This window comes from Octopus sinensis, linkage group LG7, assembly GCF_006345805.1.
Source record: "Octopus sinensis linkage group LG7, ASM634580v1, whole genome shotgun sequence".
Classification (NCBI taxonomy): Eukaryota; Metazoa; Mollusca; class Cephalopoda; order Octopoda; family Octopodidae; genus Octopus; species Octopus sinensis.
The window spans coordinates 21,038,289-21,062,188 of record NC_043003.1 but is presented as its reverse complement, the minus strand read 5'-3'; the positions used below and the strand labels follow the sequence as shown (position 1 = coordinate 21,062,188).

The window sequence follows — 23,900 nt, the reverse complement described above, 5'->3', positions numbered from 1 at the left end:
TCGATCTAATCGACTGGATCCCTCCCCAAAATTTCATGCCTTGTGCCTAGAGTAGAAAAGAATATTATATCTCTGCTAAGTTGTAGCAGGTTCTTTTTATTCCCCTGCAATGATTCCCTGTCATAGTTTAGAGCTTTGCCCCCATAACCCTTATTCCATTATCCTTCAAAGTCTTCCTCTATTAATATTATGGTAATTAGTAATAGTTGAATCAGCTTTCTTCCTTTCTTTTTTCTCCTTGTTCTCCCTTCCCTATCCCCCACTTCTTTGTTACTGCCCTCTGCCTTGTCAACTTGTGGAGATAAAGTTTGTGCAGTGGTTCCATAATTTAATAGGTTGACCAGATCACAAATAATTTTCTTACCACTGACCAGTAGACATTAAACAAGGAGACACGTGTCCACACATATAGAGATGCACATTCATACAGACAAACGTGGTACATAGTTGCAAAATGCACTCCCGCACACACACACACACACATGCACGCACAAGGAGACAGAGGTGCATACATATACAAACACACGATCACACACATATATAAAAAATACACAAACACAGACATGCAAGCACATGAATAAGCAGAATACATACATACAGATGCACACACATACATACATATATGCATATGCATACACACACATGTAGACATACACACATGCATACATACATACATACACACATACATACGTACAGGCATGCATGCATAAGCACACACACACACACACACACACACATACTGACCCACACATATGCACACAAACAAAAAAAAAAGGAACGTAGTGTAAATAACAGACCGAGTCAAGAATATTGAAAAGGCTGCAAGATGCAACGAAAATTTTAGGAAAATAAAAATAAGAAATAAGTGGAAATTTTACCGGTGAGTGTGTTAAATTATAAGGCACAAAAAGAGTATGACTCTCCCCAGACACAACAGAACTCCTTAACAGATAAATTTAAACTAATGGAGCCATGCCCTCCTCTCTTTGTGAAAATAAAGATAATTGGGTCACTGGATTCAATTATTCCTTCCCCCTCCTAAAAACTCTACTAACCTCTAAATTTCTGTTCTGATCAAATATACACTACTCTGGTACAGCCAAATTGTCAACTGAAATAGTAGCAGAATCACTATAAATATTTTTCTCTCTGTGAATTTTAAACTGTGTTAAATCATTTTGAAAGTCCTTTATTTTGAAGTTCATGAATTCATCTGATGAAAACAGTTTCTTTCTAATGATGTAATGTCTTCATTAATTAATGAAATGGCTCTAATGAATTGACACCTGTACCTCCACTGTTACTCATTTATATATATATACATATATATCACACACACACACACATGTGTGTGTTGTGTTTGTGTTTGTGCCTTACCACCACTTGTCAACAAATGTTGGTTTGTTTACATCCTTGTAACTTAGCAGTTCAGCAAAAGCACTAATAGAATAAGCAGCCAACTAAACCCTTCAAGGCAGAGCCCCAGCACGGCCGCAGTCCAATGACAGAAACAAGCAAAACATTAAAGAAAGATACCTTTTGCTGTAACCTCTTTAATACTAATATCCTTTCTACTGAAGGCAAAAAGGCCTGAAATTCGAGGGGTGGAGACTAGTCGATTACATTGACCGTAGTGTTTCACTGGTACTTAATTTATTGACTGCAAGTGGTTGAAAGACAAAGTCGATCTCGGTGGAATTTGAACTCAGAACTTAGTGATGGTTGAAATAGCACTAAACATTTCATCCAGCATGCTAACGATTCTGCCAGCTCGTAGCCTTAGCTTTAATTTTGATATGACAGTGAAGGTAATAGGAAGCAGAGCAGAGCTCATGGCTGTTACATGTTCTCTTACATAGGTTAGGTTAATGCAGTTGACATGCAGTTTGAGCATCTGAAATTCAACATGTTCAGAAAAAAAATAAGAGTGGGAAGTTGGTATACATGATTAACCCTTTCGTTACTGCATTTAGTTTGAGATGCTCTGTGTTTCTTTCAATTAATTTTGAATATAACAAAGAATTTAGTAAAATAACTTAGTTATCATTTATCTAGGGTTAGGAACATAAATTGTGAATAAGGTTTGGTGGAAAATTTTAATTCAAAACTTATGAAAACAAGACATTTGTACTCAGAGCCAGAGCCAAAAGGGTTAAGGAGACTCCAAACAGACTATTAGGGCCATCTCAAGGGGCATACTGAACAGTTGCCCTTGGTCTTCACAGGTTTAGGGGCCCCAGTTCTGATCTATATATTCTGTGGTTTACTGTCAATAAACAAATACTATTAGGCTCAGAAAATTGATTTGCCTGCTGGGTTGGTTGGTGGTCTATAATGGGGTAAAGATGGCCTTGGAAACAGATGCTGGTCTGCATTGGCAAGACTTTTATTATTTAATGAAATTGGTAAAAAGAGTACCTTGAACTTGCTGCAAAGAATGGAATATCCAATGCTTCAGAGAGACAGAGTTCATCTTCATGGAAAAGTTGATTGAAGAGAAATTAATAAAGAAGACAACAGAACTTTGCATCTTCTAAGTTAACCCTTTAGCATTTAAATTATTCAGTCAAATATAATTCTTATTTATTCTCGTTGTTTCAAATTAAGGGTTCATTATCTCTTAGATTTGAGATTTTGATGATGTGATCTGGCCAGTTTGATCATAAAGCTGGTAGAATATTCGGGTTGGATCTTCATATGTGAACCAGAAGTGGTAGAAGAAAGAAACAGAGTGAGAAAGATAGAAGCTACAAGGATTGGAATGAAGAAGACTTCAAGTTGGTAAAGCTGGGACTCATGCAATGAAGAATCTTAGGTAGTTTAAATTATTATAAGATATAAAAAAAGACAACAAAATATTTCAATATTTTTCTCTCTGCTTTTAATTCTAGAAAATATCAAGACATATATAAATTGGTTGCTGAAAAAGAAGTGAGTCTCTTTAAAATAGTTTTATTTCAGTTTATGTCTAACAGAATTAGTTCAAGTTCTTGTGTCGTAGTTGGAAACCCATTTTATCAACAACAATATTGTTGTAAAATTAACAGGGAAAATTCTATATCACCATCATCATCATCATCATCATCATCATCATTTAACATCTGCCTTCAATGCTGGCATGGGTGGGGTGGTTTGACAGGAGCCGGCCAGGCAGAAGCCTGCACCAGTCTCATGTGACTGTTTTGGCAGAATGGACTTAGTGCTTTTTACATGGCACAAGCACAGATGAGGTCAGTTTTGGCATGGCTTTCACAGCTGGTTGCCCTTCCAAATGCCAACCGCTTTACAGTATGGACTGGATGCTTTTTAAATGGCACCTACCCTGACAGGGTCACCAAGTAACTTGCAAGACAAATACCCTAACCCTAACCCTAATTTTCAGAGGGAAGGGGCATTGCAGGAGGTAATCTTGTGTCAGATGATGAAAAGTTATATATATATATATATATATATATATATATATATATATATAATAATAAATATTAGGGAATAAATCCAAATTTACAGGGAAAATCAGATTTAGGATTAAATCCAATTTTATAGTAAAATATTATATAATATAATTCGAGACAAAACCACTATTTTGCAAAACAAACAAGGAAAGACTTAATCAATACATAAAAATTTTGAATATAAAGAAATAAACCGCCACTACAATCGTTTCATGTCTTCAATGACATTCGTCAGGTGGATATTCGATCTCCTAATCTGTTTTAATTTATGATCGAATATCCACCTGACGAATGTCATTGAAAACATGAAACGATTGTAGTGGCGGTTTATTTCTTTATATTCAAAATTTTTATGTATTGATTAAGTCTTCCTTGTTTGTTTTGCAAAATAGTGGTTTTGTCTTGAATTATATTATATATATATATATATATATGTATGTATGTATATATAGACAATCTACTCATCTGTACTCTATACTCATCTAACATTATTCTGAAGCATACTGAGTGCTACGCCTGGTTATTAGTCTTGCTATGCCTAAGTGAAACATTAAATATACAATATATAATATATGCATGTATATATATATATACATATATCATCATCATCATCATCATCATCATCGTTTAACGTCCGTTCTCCATGCTAGCATGGGTTGGACGGTTCGACCGGGGATCTGGGAAGCCAGAAGGCTGCACCAGGCTCCGGTCTTATCTGGCAATGTTTCTACAGCTGGATGCCCTTCCTAATGCCAACCACTCCGTGAGTGTAGTGGGTGCTTTTTACGTGCCACCTGCACTGGTGCCAGGCGAGGCTGGCATCGGCCACGGTTGGATTGGTGCATTTTACGTGCCGTATCATATATATGTATATATATATTGTATTTCATCATCATCATAATCCCCACCGACACCTTCTCTTCCTCCTTCCCTTCTTCTTCTTCTTCTTCTTTCTTCTCCTTCTCCTCCTCTTCCTCCTCCATACAACCATCACCACCACTACCAGCAGTTGTTCTTAATCAAAACCTTTATTTATTCATTCTTTTTATTTTCATTTATTATCAGCCCTTCTCTTATGTTTCAGAAATACGATAAAGAATTTGCTGATGCTATGCAAAAAGATAAATTGGATGCTCTCATCTGCCCTGTCATGTCTTCAACATCACTACTGACAAAGAGTTCAAGCTTGGAAGTAAGTCCATAACACTTTAAATTAACCTAAATGAACATTTAAAAATTAAACTTCCAGAAAACTTAATACGTAAAAAAACATTATCTGTAAGTGTAAAAGCACAGGCATAGCTGTATGGTTATGATGGTTGCTTGCCAACTCTGTGGTCTTGGTTTCGGCCCTACTGTGTGGCACCCTTAGCAGATATTTTGTGTTATAACCCCAAGCTGGCCAAAACCTTATAAATGGTGAGTGGAAGCCTGTCATATACTTGTTATTTGCACAGTGTACTGAAAGATTTGTGATGATGCTTTGCAGATATATTCTTAATATGTTCCAGCAGATTCAAATGCTAATATTCTCGTCAGTTTTTTTTTTATCAGTTGACAGATCTAAGCCCTGATCAGAAAAACAGTTTCGTTTGCTGAAATTATAAACAAGGCCAGTGGCTTATTTAGGCTCAAAGGTCAAGGTGCTTCTAGCTGATGAGAGACAGGTTAAAATACTATTGTCCCAGACTACCTTGCATCAATGAGTCAAGTATTTTATGAGCATATTGTCATTGTAAAAGGAACAAGTTGTTCTCTTCTGACATACACAACAGTGACTAGTATATTTGCATTCAAATCTTTCAGAATGCATCAGAATAAATGCTGGAAACAGAAAAGGGCATCAAGCTATACAAAACCTGCCTTAATTCTGTCTGACCCATGCAAACAGATTAGTTGTCAAAGAATTGACCTTATGCATCACATTATCATCATGATTTAACATCTGTTTTCTATGCTGGCATGGGTTAGAGGGTTTGACTAGAGCTGGTAAGCCAGAGAGCTGCACCAGGCTCCAGTCTGTCTTGACTGGGTTTCTATGGCTGGATGCCCTCCCTACCACCAACCATTCTACAGAGTGCACAGGGTGTCTTTTACATATCACGAGTACAAGTGCCTTTTACATATCATGGCACCAATGCCTTTTATGTGCCATCAACATGGCTGCCTTTTACCTGTCACTAAGACTAGCCACAACCACAATTTCACTTTAACTCGTCAAGCTAAGTATCTTACTTGTATAAAATACATCAGATCTTAAGAAATATCTCTGAAGTCTTGGATGAGTAAATTAAGTGAATGGAGTGTGGATCAGTGTTGACCATAAGTATTCTAGTCATTTTATTAATGGAACTGTCTATTTTCGGTTGTGGTTGAGTGTTCCACAGATACTTGTACCCTTAATGTTGTTATCATGCAAACACTAAGTCATAGGATGGTCGTTTGACTTACAGATGTGTGGCCTAGTAGTTGAGGTGTTGCGTTCATGGTTGCCAGAATGTGGTTTCAATTCCTGGATCGGGTGGTGTGCTGTGTTCCTGAGCAAAAACATTCCATTTCATGTTGCTATTCTTTGCGATCACTTTCACATAATATGTGCAGCACACCATGTATATGTATAGGCAACGTTGATTTCATGGAAGGAGTGAATTAATGTAAAGCAGAAATATTTAATCACTACAAATGAACCATTTGTGCAGGTTGTCCAACAAAGAAGTCACAAAACCTTTATCTGTCATTTACCCCAGGAGAGTCAATCTTCTGTTGTTTATCCAATGGATTTCCTGTACAAAAGTGGAGATTGTCATAACTGGAATTTATTTGATTATTGGTTTGCTTGATGAATACTAACTTGATGCGACAAGCTGGCAGAAACATTAGCACACCGGGTGAAATGCTTACCGGTATTTTGTCTGCCACTATGTTCTGAGTTCAAATTCTGCCAAGGTCAACTTTGCCTTTCATCCTTTCGGGATCGATAAATTAAGTACCAGTTACGCACTGTGGTCGATGTAATCAACTTAATCCCTGTGTCTGTCTTTGTTTGTCCCCTCTATGTTTAGCCCCTTGTGGGTAATAAAGAAATAACTAACTTGATGCCAAACAACAAGAAAAGAATTCTCTAACACATCAGTGAATATGGGAACTTCTACATGATTGCTAGATCTTCTAGAAATTACAGTAAATTCTTCCTCAAATCATGCCCTTGCATCATGAAAATGCAAGGACAAACTAGATAATGGAGTCGTAGATGTAAAAATGATAGGACAGCCATGCTAGAATTATTTGATTATAGGATTTCTCTCAATAAGGGATGATTTGGAGTTAAAACAACAACAACAATCCTTTTACTATCATTTTACTTCTGATAATTTTCTTTGCAGGATTTCCAACCTATTCTCTGCCCTATAATCTACTGAACTACCCTGGTGTGTCTATGCCTGTTACCAAGGTAACAGAAGAAGATGTAAAGGCGACTTATAAAGCTAAATCATTGATGGAATACTCAGTGAAAAATGTAGGCCTATTTTTTAATTTTTGTTTTAAATCTTTCCTTTAGTTTGTGATCAATAACATCTTTGGTTATAGGTTTCCAGCAAGTGGTACAGCACATTAATCATCATCATCATCATCATCATCATCGTTTAACGTCCGTTCTCCATGCTAGCATGGGTTTTACGCATATCACATACATTTATAAAATGAAACTTGAAACTTTGAAAAAAATTGCATCAGTATGTACGTGTACATGCTCACCATTTTGTTGTTCACATCAAATCCTGGTATAATTGCAATTTACACATCTTGGAATGTATTTATAGAAATTTTTATTATATATATGTATATATATATATATATATATATATATATATATATATATATATACTTGAGTAAACACATAAATGTGAAACAAGGTGGAAAAAAGAGTACTCAAATACCAGTGGTAGAGTAATATGGTTTATTTAAAGCAGCAGAAAATTCAACAAAACCTGTTACTCTGAGTTTCCCGGGAAACTCAGAGTAACAGGTTTTGTTGAATTTTCTGCTGCTTTAAATAAAGTATATATATATATATAACGGGAAGGTTTACGAAAATAAACAAAAGACGAAGGCAGGTGGAGTACAAACAAAGAAATGTATTAGTATGGCGCTCAGGAATAGAAATAGGACAAGTCTTTTACGTTTCGAGCCTATGCTCTTCGACAGAAAGATACACAGAAAAGAAACAAGGAGAGAAACAAGGAGAGAAAAACTGCGTGTAGGAGCTATGTATGTATGTATATATATATATGTTATTTAGAGATAGCAGTCCCTATCATCACACCATATAAAAGAATTTTATTTTAATACTTACTTCTCATTTCTAAATCTCTGCTACATGTGTTTCTTGAGGTTCTTTTACCGTTCCTTAAGCATGCAGTGTTTTACAGGAACATTTCTTAAAGTGCAACCCCAATTGTCAGGCCTCTAAATAACTTTATTATAGTTCAATACCAAATTCTATATTTTAATTTTAACAGATAAGTATGCGTATGTGCAAATAAATTCACCAAACCTTACTGTGCAAGCCATAATTTAATTCAAATAAAGAAAATTTATTATAAAAATAAAAAAATAAAAAAATAAAAAATTTACAAAATCTTTTATTTTTTTATTTTTATTATAAATTTTCTTTATTTGAATTAAATTATGGCTTGCACAGTAAGGTTTGGTGAATTTATTTGCACATACGCATATTTATCTGTTAAAATTAAAATATAGTATTTGGTATCAAACTATGATAAAGGTATTTAGAGGCCTGACGATTGGGGTTGCACTTTAAGAAATGTTCCTGTAAAATACTGCGTGCTTAAGGAATGGTAAAAGAACCTCAAGAAACACGTGTAGCAGAGATTTAGAAATGAGTAGTAAGTATTAAAATAAAATTCTTTTATCCACCTGTGCATACCTTCCTTCTTGTGACACTTGTGAAGACCTGTTGAGACAAGTGATCAAATCAAATCAAATCAAATCAAAATAGATGAACATCAATGGAATTTGTATCTTTGTGGTACCAGTGCCGGTGGCACACAAGAAAGCCATCTGAACGTGGCCGTAGCCAGTACCGCATCGACTGGCCTCCGTGCTGTGGGCACGTAACAAACACCATCCATCTGGCACCTGTGTCGGAGACACATAAAAACATCATCCGAAGACCCGGCAAGACTAGTCAGGCCATAACCCGTGGCCCCTACCTGGGACGTTGTCAGTTCACCTGTGCATACCTTCCTTCCTTCTTGTGACACTTGTGAAGACCTGTTGAGGCAAGTGAAAATCAAATCAAATCAAATCAAAATAGATGATCATCAATGGAATTTGTATCTTTGTGGTACCAGTGCTGGTGGCACACAAGAAAACCATCCGAACGTGGCTGTAGCCAGTACCGCATCGACTGGCCTCCGTGCTGTGGGCATGTAAGAAACACCATCCGATCGTGGCCGTTCGTCAGCCTCGTCTGGCACCTGTGTCGGTGGCACATAAAAACACCATCCGAGCGTGGCCGTTCGCCAGCCTCGTCTGGCACCTGTGTCGGTGGCACATAAAATCACCCACTACACTCTCGGAGTGGTTGGCGTTAGGAAGGGCATCCAGCTGTAGAAACACTGCCAGATCTGACTGGCCTGGTGCAGCCTTCGGGCTCCCCAGACCCCAGTTGAACCGTCCAACCCATGCTAGCATGGAAAACGGACGTTAAATGATGATGATGATGATGATGATGATGGTGTGATGATAGGGACTGCTATCTCTAAGTAACATATATTTCCTCATTGAGAATAATTCATTTTATTTGAATCCCTGTGATGCTGGAATTTTTATTCTCTAATAAATAAAACAAAATAATAATATGTATGTATGTATGTATGTATGTATATATACATATATATATATATATATATATATAAGTAGACAAATGAATTATCTTATTACGGATAATTCGAAAGATAACCGATACCTGGGTAGCAAACTCACAACAGAAAAGGCACGGTTGAAGTTATGACCATAGGGCATAAAATCCGTGCCTTAGTGCGGAAATTTGAAGTTTTATATATTAAGTATAGGAAAGAATGGAGCTGAACGAAGATTTAATAAAATTCCTTTATTTTATTTTCAATATATGTTTCGAAGTCTGCAAAGTCCCTAATTCCGAGTGAATAAGGAGTCCATTATGCAGCTTTCTCTTCAGGAAAATCCAGGAACTTAATTCTCCAACAAAATGCACAACAAGCTTTTTGACGACTGCTCACGAGGAGCCCATAAAAATAATGATAAATAATGTCTACTTATAGGGGGTGATGCCAGATTGGATGAAAGCAGGAGAAATTGTCCGTTGACATAGTTCAAGGGCAGAATCAAGGTAGGAGAAGGAAGGTATAGGAAAACTAAAGAGAGTGAATGTATTCTGTATGACTGGTGTTTATATTTGATTTATTTTATGAATGAGTGCTCGAATGTATGAGTGTGTAAAATTGCCTTAATGTGTGTGTGTGCGTCTTTGAGTGTGTGTGGAAGGCATAGAGAGAGAGATAGCAAGAATTAACGGTCAAGAACCAAAAAGACTGTGTCTGTGTGTTCGAATGTGTCAACTTAATAGGGAGAGGGCGGCCACAATAGCAATGACAAGATACAAGGTTACTGTTGTGATTGGTAGTGTTCTTGGCAACTATGAGAAAGTCTTTTATACTAAAAGGGATAAGATATCACCTTTCAAATTTTTTAGGAAATCCAGGGGTTATCTATATTAGACCTCATTGGTATGAGAGGAAGGTATGCCTTTTCCAGTGTAGGCATCTGAAAGAACTCTCAACAATCAAGTTTATTAGTCGGCCTCGGGCAAACAGAATATGAAAGAGTTCGGAATTACACAGGGCACAGATTTTTTTGCCCTTATCAAACGGTAAAGACACCGATAATATTGACCATACCAGCCTAAAAGTTGAATTTGCGTTCTTCAAACGCCAGACTAATTTGCTTAGCCCAGTGGAGTGTTGTTTCCTTTTATCCCTAAACGTGGAAAAATGATTTGATATTCTTGTGGCTAATTTAGATGAGGTAGCACCAATATAGAGGTAGACATCGGATCCAGCATAAATTTTGCACTGGTAAATGGCGTTTCTAATTTTGGAGTTATTAGATAAGAACCTTAATCTATTGGGATTAGTTTCCGATACTAATACAGCGTTCTTATTACTATGATGGTTGTAAAAACTACCGCTGGATTCGATACTATTCACCCTATTTTCATTACTATTTAAGGCAATATCACCTGCATATTCCCTGTTTCTGGGAATGCTGTGATTGATATTGTCCGTAAAACTACTGTTGTTAAAACCGCTGCTACTATTATTGTTGAGACCCCCTCCGTTAATGACGAGGTCAGTGCTCTTATCCTTATTATGTCGAATATAAAATAAAGGAATTTTGTTAAATCTTCGTTCAGCTCCATTCTTTCCTATACTATATATATATATATATATATATATATATATATATATATCATCATCATCATCATCATCATTTAGCGTCCGCTTTCCATGCTAGCATGGGTTGGACGGTTCAACTGGGGTCTGGGAAGCCAGAAGGCTGCACCAGGCCCAGTCTGATCTGGCAATGTTTCTACGGCTGGATGCCCTTCCTAATGCCAACCACTCCGTGAGTGTAGTGGGTGCTTTTTATGTGCCAGACAAGTCTGGTAAACGGCCACAATCGGATGGTGCTTTTTACGTGCCACCGGCACGGGGGCCAGGCGAGTCTGGCAATGGCCACGAACGGATGGTGCTTTTTACATGCCACCAGCACGAGGCCAGTTGGGGCGGTGCTGGCAACGGCCACGTTTGGATGGTTTTCTTGGGTCTGCCTCTTCCACAAGTTCTCTCAACCGCTAGGGTGTGGCACTTTTTCACACAACTATCTTCATCCATTCTCGCCACATGACCATACCAGTGCAAACGTCTCTCTTGCACATCACAGCTGATGCTTCTTAGGTCCAGCTTTTCTCTCAAGGTACTTACACTCTGTCAAGTATGAACACTGACATTGCACATCCATCGGAGCATACTGGCTTCATTTCTTGCGAGCTTACGCATATCCTCAGCAGTCACGGCCCATGTTTCACTGCCATGTAGCATGGCTGTTCGTACGCACGCATCATACAGTCTGCCTTTTACTCTGAGCGAGAGGCCTTTTGTCACTAGCAGAGGTAAGAGCTCCCTGAACTTTGCCCAAGCTATTCTTACTCTAGCAGTTACACTTTCAGCATACCCGCCCCCACTACTGACTTGGTCACCTAGGTAACGGAAACTATCAACTATTTCTAGTTTTTCTCCCTGGAATGTGGCAGAAGTTGGTCTCAGAGCATTTTCAGTGTTTATTGCTCCTGAGCATCTGCCACATACAAAAACTATATTCCTAGTTAGCCTTCCTTTGACATTGCTGCACCTCTTATGTGTCCATAGCTTACACTTGGTGCATCTTATAGAGTTTCTACCTACACCTTTTGTACAGATCGAGCAGGGCCATCTACCTGAAGGCGTTTGTGATTTGTCTACCTTCCTACTTATTAGGACTTTGGTTTTAGCTAGATTGACTCTAAGGCCCTTCGATTCTAATCCTTGCTTCCACACCTGAAACTTCTCCTCCAGTTCTGATAGTGACTCAGCAATTAGAGCAAGGTCATCAGCATAGAGGAGCTCCCAGGGGCATCCTGTCTTGAATTCCTCCGTTATTGCCTGGAGGACTATGATAAATAGGAGGGGGCTGAGGACTGAGCCTTGGTGGACCCCTACCTCTACCCGGAATTCTTCACTGTACTCGATGCCAACCCTCACCTTACTAGCAGTGTCCCTGTACATGGCTTGCACAGCTCTCACTAACCATTCATCTATCCCTAGTTTCCTCATTGACCACCAGATAAGGGATCGGGGGACCCTGTCGAAGGCTTTCTCCATGTCAACAAAAGCCAGGTACAGGGGCTTGTCTTTGGCCAGGTATTTCTTCTGCAGCTGCCTTACCAGGAATATAGCATCAGTGGTACTTTTCCCTGGCACGAACCCAAACTGCATCTCATCTAAACTAACTCTCTCTAATTAGTTGGGCTATGACCCTCTCCATAACCTTCATTACCTGATCCAACAGCTTGATACCTCTGTAATTATTTGTATCTAGGGCATCACCTTTACCTTTGTAGCAGTTGACTATTATGCTGCTACACCAGTCGTTGGGTATGACTCCTTCGTGTATCACCTGATTAACTATACAGGTGACTAGGCTATAGCCGACACTACCAGATATTTTGAGCATCTCTGCAGTGATTCCTGATGGGCCTGGGGCTTTCCCTGTCTTCATGCTTCTAATTGCCTTAACTACCAAGGAACTGTCAACTTGGATAGCTGGTCCCTCTGTTGGGTTGACATTCGGCAGACTCTCTTTATCCCATTCATTTTCTTTATTCAGCAACCTTTCATAGTGGCATCTCCAAACCTCTCTCTTTGCATCCTCATTTAGCGCAAGTGAGCCGTCATCCTTGCGAACACATTTCTCTCCTACCACATCACAATTCTCTCTCACACACTGTCTTGCAACACGAAACACCTCCAGTCTTTGGTCCTCACGGCGCAGAACATTGGCAAATTTTTTCTTATCTGCTTCCCCTCTGGCTAGATAGACCTGTCTCCTAGCTTCCCTTTTGGCAGTCTGATACAATTCCCTGCTACCACCGTTCTTCCAGTCTTTCCAAGCCTGTCTCTTTTCTCTAATAGTCCTGTCTACAACATTGTTCCACCACCACGTTACCTTGGGACGAGATGGGACTATGTATATACATATATAAATATATATGTATGTATATATATATATGCATATGTATATAAATATATATATATATATATATATATAATATTTGTATATATATATAAATATATATTTATGTATATATATATATATATTAGCATGGAAAGCGGACGCTAAACGATGATGATGATGATGATATATGTATGCATATGTATACATACAGATGGATAGTTAGATAGATATAGATAGATATATATATAGATAGATTGATAGATAGATAGCTAGATTGAAAAATTAATATAGTTATGGCCACACCATGGGATTACCCTGGGTTTCATGTCCATAAAATGCTTAGCTTTACAGTGTTCCTTCAGGCCCCAAAACCCATATATATGTGTGTGTGTGTGTTTGTCTGTTTGTCCATCACCACTGCTTGATAATTGTTCTTAGTGCATTTACATCCCTGTTATTTAGCAGTTCAGTTCAAGAGATGGATAAAATAAGTCCCATGCTTAAAAGGAAAATAAATACTACAATTGATTTGTTCAACTAAAACCTCTCAATGCAGTGCCCCAGCATGACCACAGTCTAATGACTGAAACAAGTGGAAAAAGAATAAAATAACAGGAAAAGTTATACTCTAAAGATAAGATTAATAACCTGGGAAATTACATAATCTTAATTCATCTTATGTATTCACACAATCACATTAAATTAATATTTATTTATTTTCTATAAGAAGAGAAGTAAATTTATATGTCTTACTCAGCTCAGACATACACCAGCTGTCCAAGAATTTGGACCTGGAGATCTCCATTTTCAGCGACTTTGAGGGCCACCTCCCAGTAGTGTCAGGCATCAACAAAGTGCCCTCGACTACAACAAGACGACCAAAGTTTTTTTTTTCCTTCCAAGGTCTGGGGTCTCCCGTCCCTAAGCCCTAGACCATCACCTAATCACCCTGCCCATCTTGTTGCTTAACAACAACAACGACATACACCAAGGTTTAAATTTATGCCACTGTGAACTGCAGTTTAATGAAGTCATCTTAAACTTTACTCACATGAATACTTCCACAACATTTATAAACATTCTAAATATATATCTTGTTTCTTTGCAGTCAATTCCAGGCAGCGTTGGTCTTCCAGTCAACATCCAAATTATTGTTCCTACATATAAGGACGAGCTTGCATTACGTATCATGAAAGAACTGGATAGTGAACTGAAGAAGAAAACCAACTAGCGTGTATAAGCACCCTTACTTCATCAAATTCCAGTGATGTATGATGACTGGTATCACATTGATTCCACTTTAGAAGAAGGTTGATATTGTGTTGCAGGACCTTGGTTTTCTTTATAAAGAATAATGGCATTTAACTCCTATTGCTTGTTTAAGATGGTTAGCATCTGTCCTTTATTATGTCTTGTTCATATTTGCAATGTAGAACTTTAAAATCACTATTTCTCCACATATGGACCTAAATTTATTGTCATGAAACTTTACAGGAATTAAAATATCGATGGCCTCTAACATATTGCAAGAAAATCCAATAAAACGATCCTTAGTAATACAATACTGATTATTATAATATCAGTATTATAGCCTACCCCACACTCTACCACCTACACCCCATTCATTTCATATTCTACACATGCACCTCCCAATAATATAACACACCCTACACTGTCACATATTTTACATAATCAACACCTGACATTAAAACACATCACACAACTCACACACCACAAATATGTGATACAGTCACCACACAACACCCAAAGTACATAACAAAACACACAAAGTAAATATGTAATACAGTCACCACACAACACCCAAAGCACATTGCAACTCACATGCCACAAATATGTAATACAGGCACCACACAACACCCAGAGTACCTAACACAACTCACACAATACAAATATGTGATACAATCACCACACAACACCCAAACCATATACTCTACACAACAAGCAGATGAACAACTCAAGTAACATCTGAAGGAACCTAACAAACCCGTTAAGTAGAAACCATGCTAAGAGTGACACTGTAGCTCAACACAGGTCTCTGGTTCCCTCTTAAACAGTTCCATCCATGCCAGGATAGAAAGTGGACGTTAAATAATGATGAGGCCAATAAGTCTCAATTCTAAAACCTCAAAAGACAATGTTGTATGCACTTCAGTAAGACACAAGTGCATCTGGTGGTGCAGTAGGAACTCAGAGAAAGATGTTGAGAATATGAAAAAATATAATAATTATATTAATAAATAGGAGTAAGAATTTATTTTAGTATTTAGCTTATTGATATTCATTACAGTTCATTCTGGATATCATTACATCATTTCATCTGAAATGTTGTCTGAAAATAAAATGCTACTGTAAGCAGAGTTAGTGTAATGTTAGCAATTTATAAAACAAAAACCAAATTTGAGATATGAAAGTAGCATTTGCATAGAGTTGTGTGTGATTCTTAAGGAGGGTCTCCATCACAAGAATGAAGTCAGCTGTATCATTTAGCTAGCAATATTATAAAAATTCACAAATTGTACTTGAAAATAGTACAAGCAAATTATCCCCATGTGAGAAAAGAATGTTAAGTATGAGATCTATCTTAAATATCAACAACAGTTTAATTAATGGTATCACAAATATTCTTGGTTTGACATATTCCATATTCCTGGTTCGACAACTGCAGGAGAAATACCTTGCTAAAGATAAACCCCTATACTCAACATTTGTGGACTTGGACAAAGCCTTTGACAGGGTCTTCTGATCCCTTATCTGATGGGCGATGTGGAAACTGGGGATTGACGAATGGTTAATAAGGGCTATACAGGCCCTATACAGTGAGGCTGTTAGTAAGGTTAAGATTGGCAATGAGTATAGTGAAGAATACTGGGTAGAAGTAGGGGTCCACCAAGGTTCAGTCCTCAGCCCCCTTTTATTCATCATAGTCCTCCAGGCAATAACAGAGGAATTCAAGATGGGTTGCTCCTGGGAGCTCCTCTATGCTGATGACCAGGCCCTCATAGCAGAATCACTACCAGAACTAGAAAAGAAATTTTGGGTGTGGAAGCAAGGTTTAGAATCAAAAAGCCTTAGAGTCAATGTAGCAAAGACCAAAGTTCTAGAAAGTAGGAAGGCAAACACATCACGCACCCCCTCAGGTAGGTGGCCCTGCTCGAAAAGGTGTAGGTAGAAGCTCCATAAGATGTACCAAGTGTAAGCTATGGACGTATACTAGGTACAGCAACATCAAAGGAAGATTAACCGAGAAGATAGCTTTTGTGTGTGGCAGATACACAGGGGCAATAGACACCACAGATACTCAGAAAACAGATTCCATAACACTTCAGGGGGAGAAACTAGAAGAAGTTGATAGCTTCCGCTACCTAGGTGACCAAGTTAGTAGTGGGGGTGGATGCTCAGAGAGTGTTACCACTAGAATAAGAATAGCCTGGGCAAAGTATAGAAAGCTTCTACCCCTACTGGCAACAAAGGGCCTCTTGCTCAGAGTGAAAAGTAGATTGTACGATGCATGTGTGCAAACTACCATGCTTTACGGCAGTGAAAAATGGGCTTGACTGTGTAGGACATGTGTAGACTCAAAAGAAATGAAGCTAGCATGATCCGCTGGATGTTTAATGTCAGTGTGCATGCACGACAGAGTGTAAGCGCCCTGAGAGAAATGTTGGACATAAGAAGCATAGGATGTGGTATTCAAGAGAGATGTTTACACTGGTATGGTCTTGTACTATGGATGCATGAGGAGAGATGTGTGAAGAAGGGCCACTCCCAAACAGTTGAAGGAATCCGGAGTAGAGGTAGACTCAGAAAGACATGGGATGAGGTGGTCAACCATGGCCTTTGAATGTTGGGCCTCACAGAAGCAATGACAAAAGACCGAGACCTCTGGAGATATACTGTGACTGCAAAGACCCAGTAAATAAAGTGAGTTCACGGCTGTATCCTACACCAGTTTCGCATAACCAGCCCCAGCCCATTCAAAAGTACCTTGGATTGTAGGGCGACCTGCTGTGCTTGAGGAGACCTATTGAGTCAAATACATCAACATCAAAATGAAAATCAAATGGAAATTGTAGTTGTGATACCCGTGCTGGTGGCACATAAAAAGCACCATCTGAATGTAGCTGATGCTAGCGCCACCTTGACTGGCTTCTGTGCCAGTAGCATGTAAAAAGCACCAACCGATCATGACTGTTGCCAACCTCCCTGGCCCCTGTGCCAGTGGAATGTCAAAAGCACCCACTACACTCACAGAGTGGTTGGTGTTAGGAAGGGCATCCAGCTGTAGAAACACTGCCAGATCAGACTGGAGCCTGGTGTAGCCTCCTGGCTTCCCAGATCCCTGTCGAACCATCCAACCCATGCTAGCATGAAAAACGGATGTTAAACGATGATGATGATGTATCTACTGCAGTATGGCTTGTTCTAACTGAACATCCACGTGTAAGTGGGGATAACTATTACCTTTTGCTATCAATACTGCCTCTGTCATTAATAGATATTATATTTTATGATTTGTTGTGTTATCTATAATTAATCTCAATTTTTGTGAGAGCAACACCACATTGTGTACATGTATATAACAGACTGTTAAATAAATGTATACCCTCAAATCATTGTTATTCAAAAATACTGGGGCATAGAAGAACCTAAGAAGATATGAAATCAAAGTTCTTTAAATTGTTGGTCGTGCTTTGGGATTTTATTGCAGAACAGTTGTTACAGCAAGAATGAGGTTACATATACCTCATAGATAATATCATATTGAACAACCGAAGGAGCATCTATGCAGTCAATGTAACTGAGAGAAACAGCAGCCAAACCTCTCTCTAACATTAAACTTTAATATCTTTGCAGATATTGGTGGAGATACAGTGCTCTTGGAGGGTCTGCAAAGGTCATGGGTGGGCATGTTCCTTCCTCCAGACTCAACAATTAAAAACATTTGTACTTAAAAATAAGAAGGGATGGTCACAGCTGAAATATTTTTCAGAGCTGACCTAAGTATTAGCAACCACTATATATTACATTATATGCTTTATATCATACTGTATAATTAATCTATACATGCATATTGTCTGGTATTAACAACATTGATTAAAAAGAGTACTTTTTTTTTAATAAGTGTTGTGCGCAAAATGTTCCAGATGCTGACACCGGAAGATGTCTCTGGAAGATAGAGGTTGAGGAAGTTCAGATCGCAAAATATTAGTTTCAAATTTTGGTACATGGCCAGCAGTTTCAGGGGAGTAAGTCAATCACATTGATCCTATTGGTCAACTGGTTCTTATTTCATTGGCCCTAAAAGGAAGAAAGGCAAAGTCAACCTTGGTGAAATTCGAACTCAGAATGTAAAGACATGAAAAGCTGCTATTCATTTTGCCCAGCATGCTAATGATTCTGCCAACTCACAAAAAATATTGAGTGCTTTATATGAGGTGCCCCAGAATCAAGATTGTTGACATAAATACGACTGCTCATACCTGCATGAAAATGAATATTAAAACAATGATGAAGGTTTTTTTTTTATCAGTATTCAAAGGAGGAAGAGCAATGACTATCACCTTTCTTATTTCTTTACTGCCCACAAGGAGCTTAACAGAGAGGGGAAAACAAGGACAGACAAATGGATTAAGTTGATTACATCAACCCCAATGTGTAACTGGTACTTAATTTATCGACCCTGAAAGGATGAAAGGCAAAGTCGACCTTGGCAGAATTTGAACTCAGAACACAACGGCAGACGAAATATCGCTAAGCATTTCGCCCGTCGCATTGATGTTTCTGCCAGCTCACTGTCTTTCTGTTGGGTATCTGAAACTTGTGGTATTTGTAGGGATAGGGTAATATCCTGATATCTTTAAATTGGAGACCTGAATAGTTACAAATAAGTAATCCCTACAACAGGAATCCGAATGTCAGGTGCAAGTGTTAAATCTGGTGAATGGATTAACCTTTTTTTATATAACTCACCTGAGACTGGCATTTTTTTAAAAACTAATTTAAATTAAATTGTTTTCAAAATTTCTGAATTAAGTAAATGATTCTCTCTACAATAGGCACAAGGCCTGAAACTTTTGGAGAGGCAAGGATGTGGTATGAACAAACTCCGGAAGGAGTCACTGGAAAAGGAAATGAAAGAGCAACTGAGGATGGAGTATTTCTGGAGACTGAGGTTGGTGTTGTACTTAAAATTGACCGGATGGAATAAAATCCAAGCAGCTAATATGTGGGCGATAGTATCACTTTGGTATGGAGCAGGAGTTATAAAATGGCAAAAGAGAGAAATGAAGAAAATGGATACCAAGACTATAAAAATATTGACAGTACATGGAGCCTTTCACCCTAAGAATAACACCAATAGACTGTACTTGTTCAGAAGAAAGGGTGGGAGGGGTTTGATTAGTTTCTTGGACTGTATTGAAGCAGAGGAAAACAGCTTCGAGTGGTATATAAAAAATGCCATGGAGCCATTGTTGAAACACATGAAGAAGGCCGGTGTAATCAAAACCCAAAATTGTGTAATGAAAGAAAAATTTAAGCAAGAAATGAACAAAAAGAAAAATGAAAAAAGCATGGAAGGTAAAAAAAAGTGTACAGTCTGTTTGCAAGAGATGTGAACACCAAGATAGATAGAAAGGACCGGTGGCTATGGATGAGGAGGAGTGACCTGAAGAGAGAGAGACTGAAACACTCTTATGTGCAGCTCAGAAACCAGCATTAAGGACCAACTATATGAAATGCAGAATAGACAACACACTACAAATAGTGACAAATGCAGAATGTGTGGTGAGAGGAGTGAAATGGTATGGCACATCGTTAGCAAATACCTGAAATTGGCACAACACAAATACAAAAGATACCATGCCTATGTGGCATGAATGATCCATTGGAAAATCATGACCTACAAAGAGCAAGGACGTATGAACAAACTCCAGAAGGAGTCACCGAAAATGAGAATTGAAAAATCCTGTGGGATGCAATGATCCAGTGTGTTCACCCGACCAGATATTGGAAACTGGACATTATTGGAGTGAATAAGTAAGAAAGAACATGTATGATAATTGATATAGCATGCCCTGGTGACTACAGGATCAAAGTGAAAGAAGAAGAATGAATAAACAACTATGACGATTTGAAGCAGGGAATATGAAGGTTGTGGTCAATGAAATGAGTAGATGTGTTACCAATAGTAATTGGTGTACTTGGAATTATCAGCACTCAACTACCAACGTGGCTGAAAAAGTTGGTGCAAGAGTGAAGGTAGAACACCTACAAAAATCAGCATTGCTTGGAACTGCAAGAATTCTATGCAGGGTTCTTGAATCATGGCCAATAAACAAGTGTCACCTTTTGTCTTCTGGCTGTGGACAGCTGACACTTTCCATCATACCCAGCAAAATAAGGAGTGAGTTTTCTTCCAGACAGACAAGGAGTTAGAGCACTGAAGGCTGGATATGGTAACCTTTAGGAGGGACAAACAAGAATGCCTAATAATCGATGTGGCAGTGCCAGGAGATCAACATATCATGAAAGAGAAAAGGTTGATAAATATGGAGAACTGAGAGCTGAGATCCTTAAGATGTGGCAGCTGCGAGAGTCAAACAGAAAGTTTATGCCTATTGTCATCGGAGCATTGGATTCAATACCACCCAATCTGAAAAAACCTCTGAAAAACCTTAGAAATACTCTATAATCTAGATGTATTGTAGAAGTCAGTGTTAGTTGGAACTGCACACATATTGCCTAAAGTACTGTCTGTCTGAGGTCCTTGTTGTGACTTGACAAACAGTACAAACCCCATGTAGACACAATATTTTCAATCAACAACCTCACGATATTGTATACTGTGCAACGTCTATAATAATAATAATAATAATAATAATAATAATAACAATAATAATAAATGCCCTGATGCAGTACCAGGCAGTGGCTCTCATGGCTTCTGATCTTAACTGATTGGAAGTGTTATCATGTACATTGTTTTGTCTTGGTATAAAAGATGGGCTACAGCAAATATTCTGCTCAATACCACAGATTTGCTTGTCAGTTGTTTGACCTTAACCAGTTGAGCATGTCCCTTAGTGGCTGACGATATGTGCATCTCTGATCACGAGCAGAAGTAGTGGGGGAGCATCATAGCCATGTATTGAGAGGGATTCTTTGGGGTTTGAATAATTCACCTGTGGAAACATGGGTGGTTCTTTCAACATCCTTAAACAACCCTTATTTAGGGACCGTTTGAGCGGGATGGGCTACTCAACCTGAAGAAAATTCTAACTGGGCCCCACCTGCAAGGTCATGTGCTGTTTATCTTGATATGAGATCACCATGTCGCGCACATACGGTTGTGATGCATGTGCCTGGTGTACCTTTATCAGACGGGTAGTCATGATGGGTATATTGGGCGTCGTATATTTTACCCCAGTGTCACTTTGATGGCATGAACTGCTCTCTCACTCAATAATAATAATAATAATAATAATAGTAGTAATAATAATAAATATTCTGTAGTATTGAATCAATTTTATTCTCAAGTGGAATCCATGCAGTAATGGTCAATATGTATCACCGGGGCAAGATGAAATAAAGTGGTTACACACACTATCCACTTTTCTTCTTCAGTTCACTATCCAGTTCTTTCATGATGCGTAATGCAGCTCATCCTTATATGTAGGAACCATAATTTGGACGTTGACTGGAAGACCAACGCTGCCTGGAATTGACTGCAAAGAAACAAGACATATATTTAGAATGTTTATAAAAGCTGTGGAAGAATTCATGTGAGTAAAGTTTAAGATGATTTCATTGAACTCCAGTTCACAATGGCATAAATTTAAACCTTGGTGTATGTCGTCGTTGTTGTTAAGCAACAAGATGGGTAAGGGTGATTAGATGATGGTCTAGGGCTTAGGGACGGGAGACCCCAGACCTTGGAAGGAAAAAAAAAACTTTGGTCGTCTTGTTGTAGTCGAGGGCACTTTGTTGATGCCTGACACCACTGGGAGGTGGCCCTCGAAGTCGCTGAAAATGGAGATCTCCAGGTCCAAATTCTTGGACGGCTGGTGTATGTCTGAGCTGAATAAGACATATAACTTTACTTATCTACTTATAGAAAATAACTAAATATTAATTTAATGTGACTGCGAATACATAAGAATGAATTAAGATTATGTAATTTCCCAGGTTATTAATCTTATCTTTAGAGTATACCTTTCCCTGTAACTATTTTCTTTTTCCATTTGTTTCAGTTATTAGACTGCGGTCATGCTGGGGCACTGCCTTGGACAAATTGACTCTAGTATTTATTTTCCTTTTAAGCATGGGACTTATTCCTTCCATCTCTTTAGCTGAACTGCTTAATAAAATGTACTAACTGAACTGCTTAATGTAAATGTACTAACAATGGTTGCCAAGCAGTGGTGGAGGACAAATAGTCACAAACGCATACACACACATACATATGCATTTTGGGGCCTGGAGAAATGCTGTAAAGCTAAGCATTTTCTGGTACATGAAACCCAGGGTAATCCCATAGACTAGCCATACATGCATGCATGCCTGCCTACCTGCATGCCTGCCCACCTACCTACCTACCTACCTACCTACATACCTACCTACCTACCTACCAACCTACCTACCAACCTACCTACCTACCTACCTACCTACCTACCTACCTACCTACTTACCTACCTACCAACCTACCTACCTACCTACCTGCCTACCTACCTACCTACTACCTACTTACCTACCTACCCGCCCACCTACCTACCTAAATACATACACACACACATATATACCGTAAATTTATAATACAAATAAGAAAATGGAGAAACAAATTCAACTCGAATGTAAAATTGTAATATCCGTAAGTTGATGAACGAATTGAATTTGTTTCTCCATTTTCTTATATATATATATATATATATATATATTATATATATATATATATATATATATATATAACAATTTAGCTAGGTGTTAAATAACCACCTAAGGGATATTAGATATCTGAAGAATATTTAATTGTTCAATTTATTGTTTTAGTTTCCATTTCTAATTTATATATATATATATATATTTACACATACATATATAAAAATATACACTTTAATGCATTTGTAATATAGTTAGTATTTGTTGTGAAACATAATATCATCATAAATATTGTTATTCTATCTACTTTTATGTGTAGTAAAAAATTGGGCCCATCTCATTGACATTATTTTCACCCTTTTGATGCAAATCAATCGAAAGAAGTATATAGTTTGTTTATATATAACATGCAGTTATATAATTAAATAGTGCTACATACAAAATGAAAGTGAAGTGATGCAAGCCAATATTAGATATCTAATAACAATGTGATCTTGGTATTACTTATGTTAAAGCACTGGGTAAACATACTCAAATGTGCCCCGCTGACTTTGTTTCTTCATAACCTCCAGAAGAATGGATATCTTTTAATGAAATTTTCTACAAATATGCTTCAGATGGTATAGATTCAGGAGAGTGGGGATAGGAGTTTCAGAAACTTCAAAAAAGTTACCTTTGCCTTCATGTAATTTTCAGGGAAATGGGGTATTTTTAATG

The 23,900-nt window shown here is 38.0% G+C and overlaps 1 protein-coding gene and 1 long non-coding RNA gene across 4 annotated transcripts in view; both read left to right on the top strand.

Moving 5' to 3' along the window:
- LOC115214225 (fatty-acid amide hydrolase 1-like) overlaps positions 1-23,900 on the top strand; it is a 260,401-nt gene that overhangs the window by 37,744 nt on the left and 198,757 nt on the right. The window lies entirely within an intron of this gene.
- LOC118764188 lies at positions 6,834-14,654 on the top strand. Its single transcript, XR_004999974.1, has 2 exons — positions 6,834-6,969; positions 14,398-14,654. It is a non-coding gene; the product is annotated as an uncharacterized LOC118764188 (long non-coding RNA).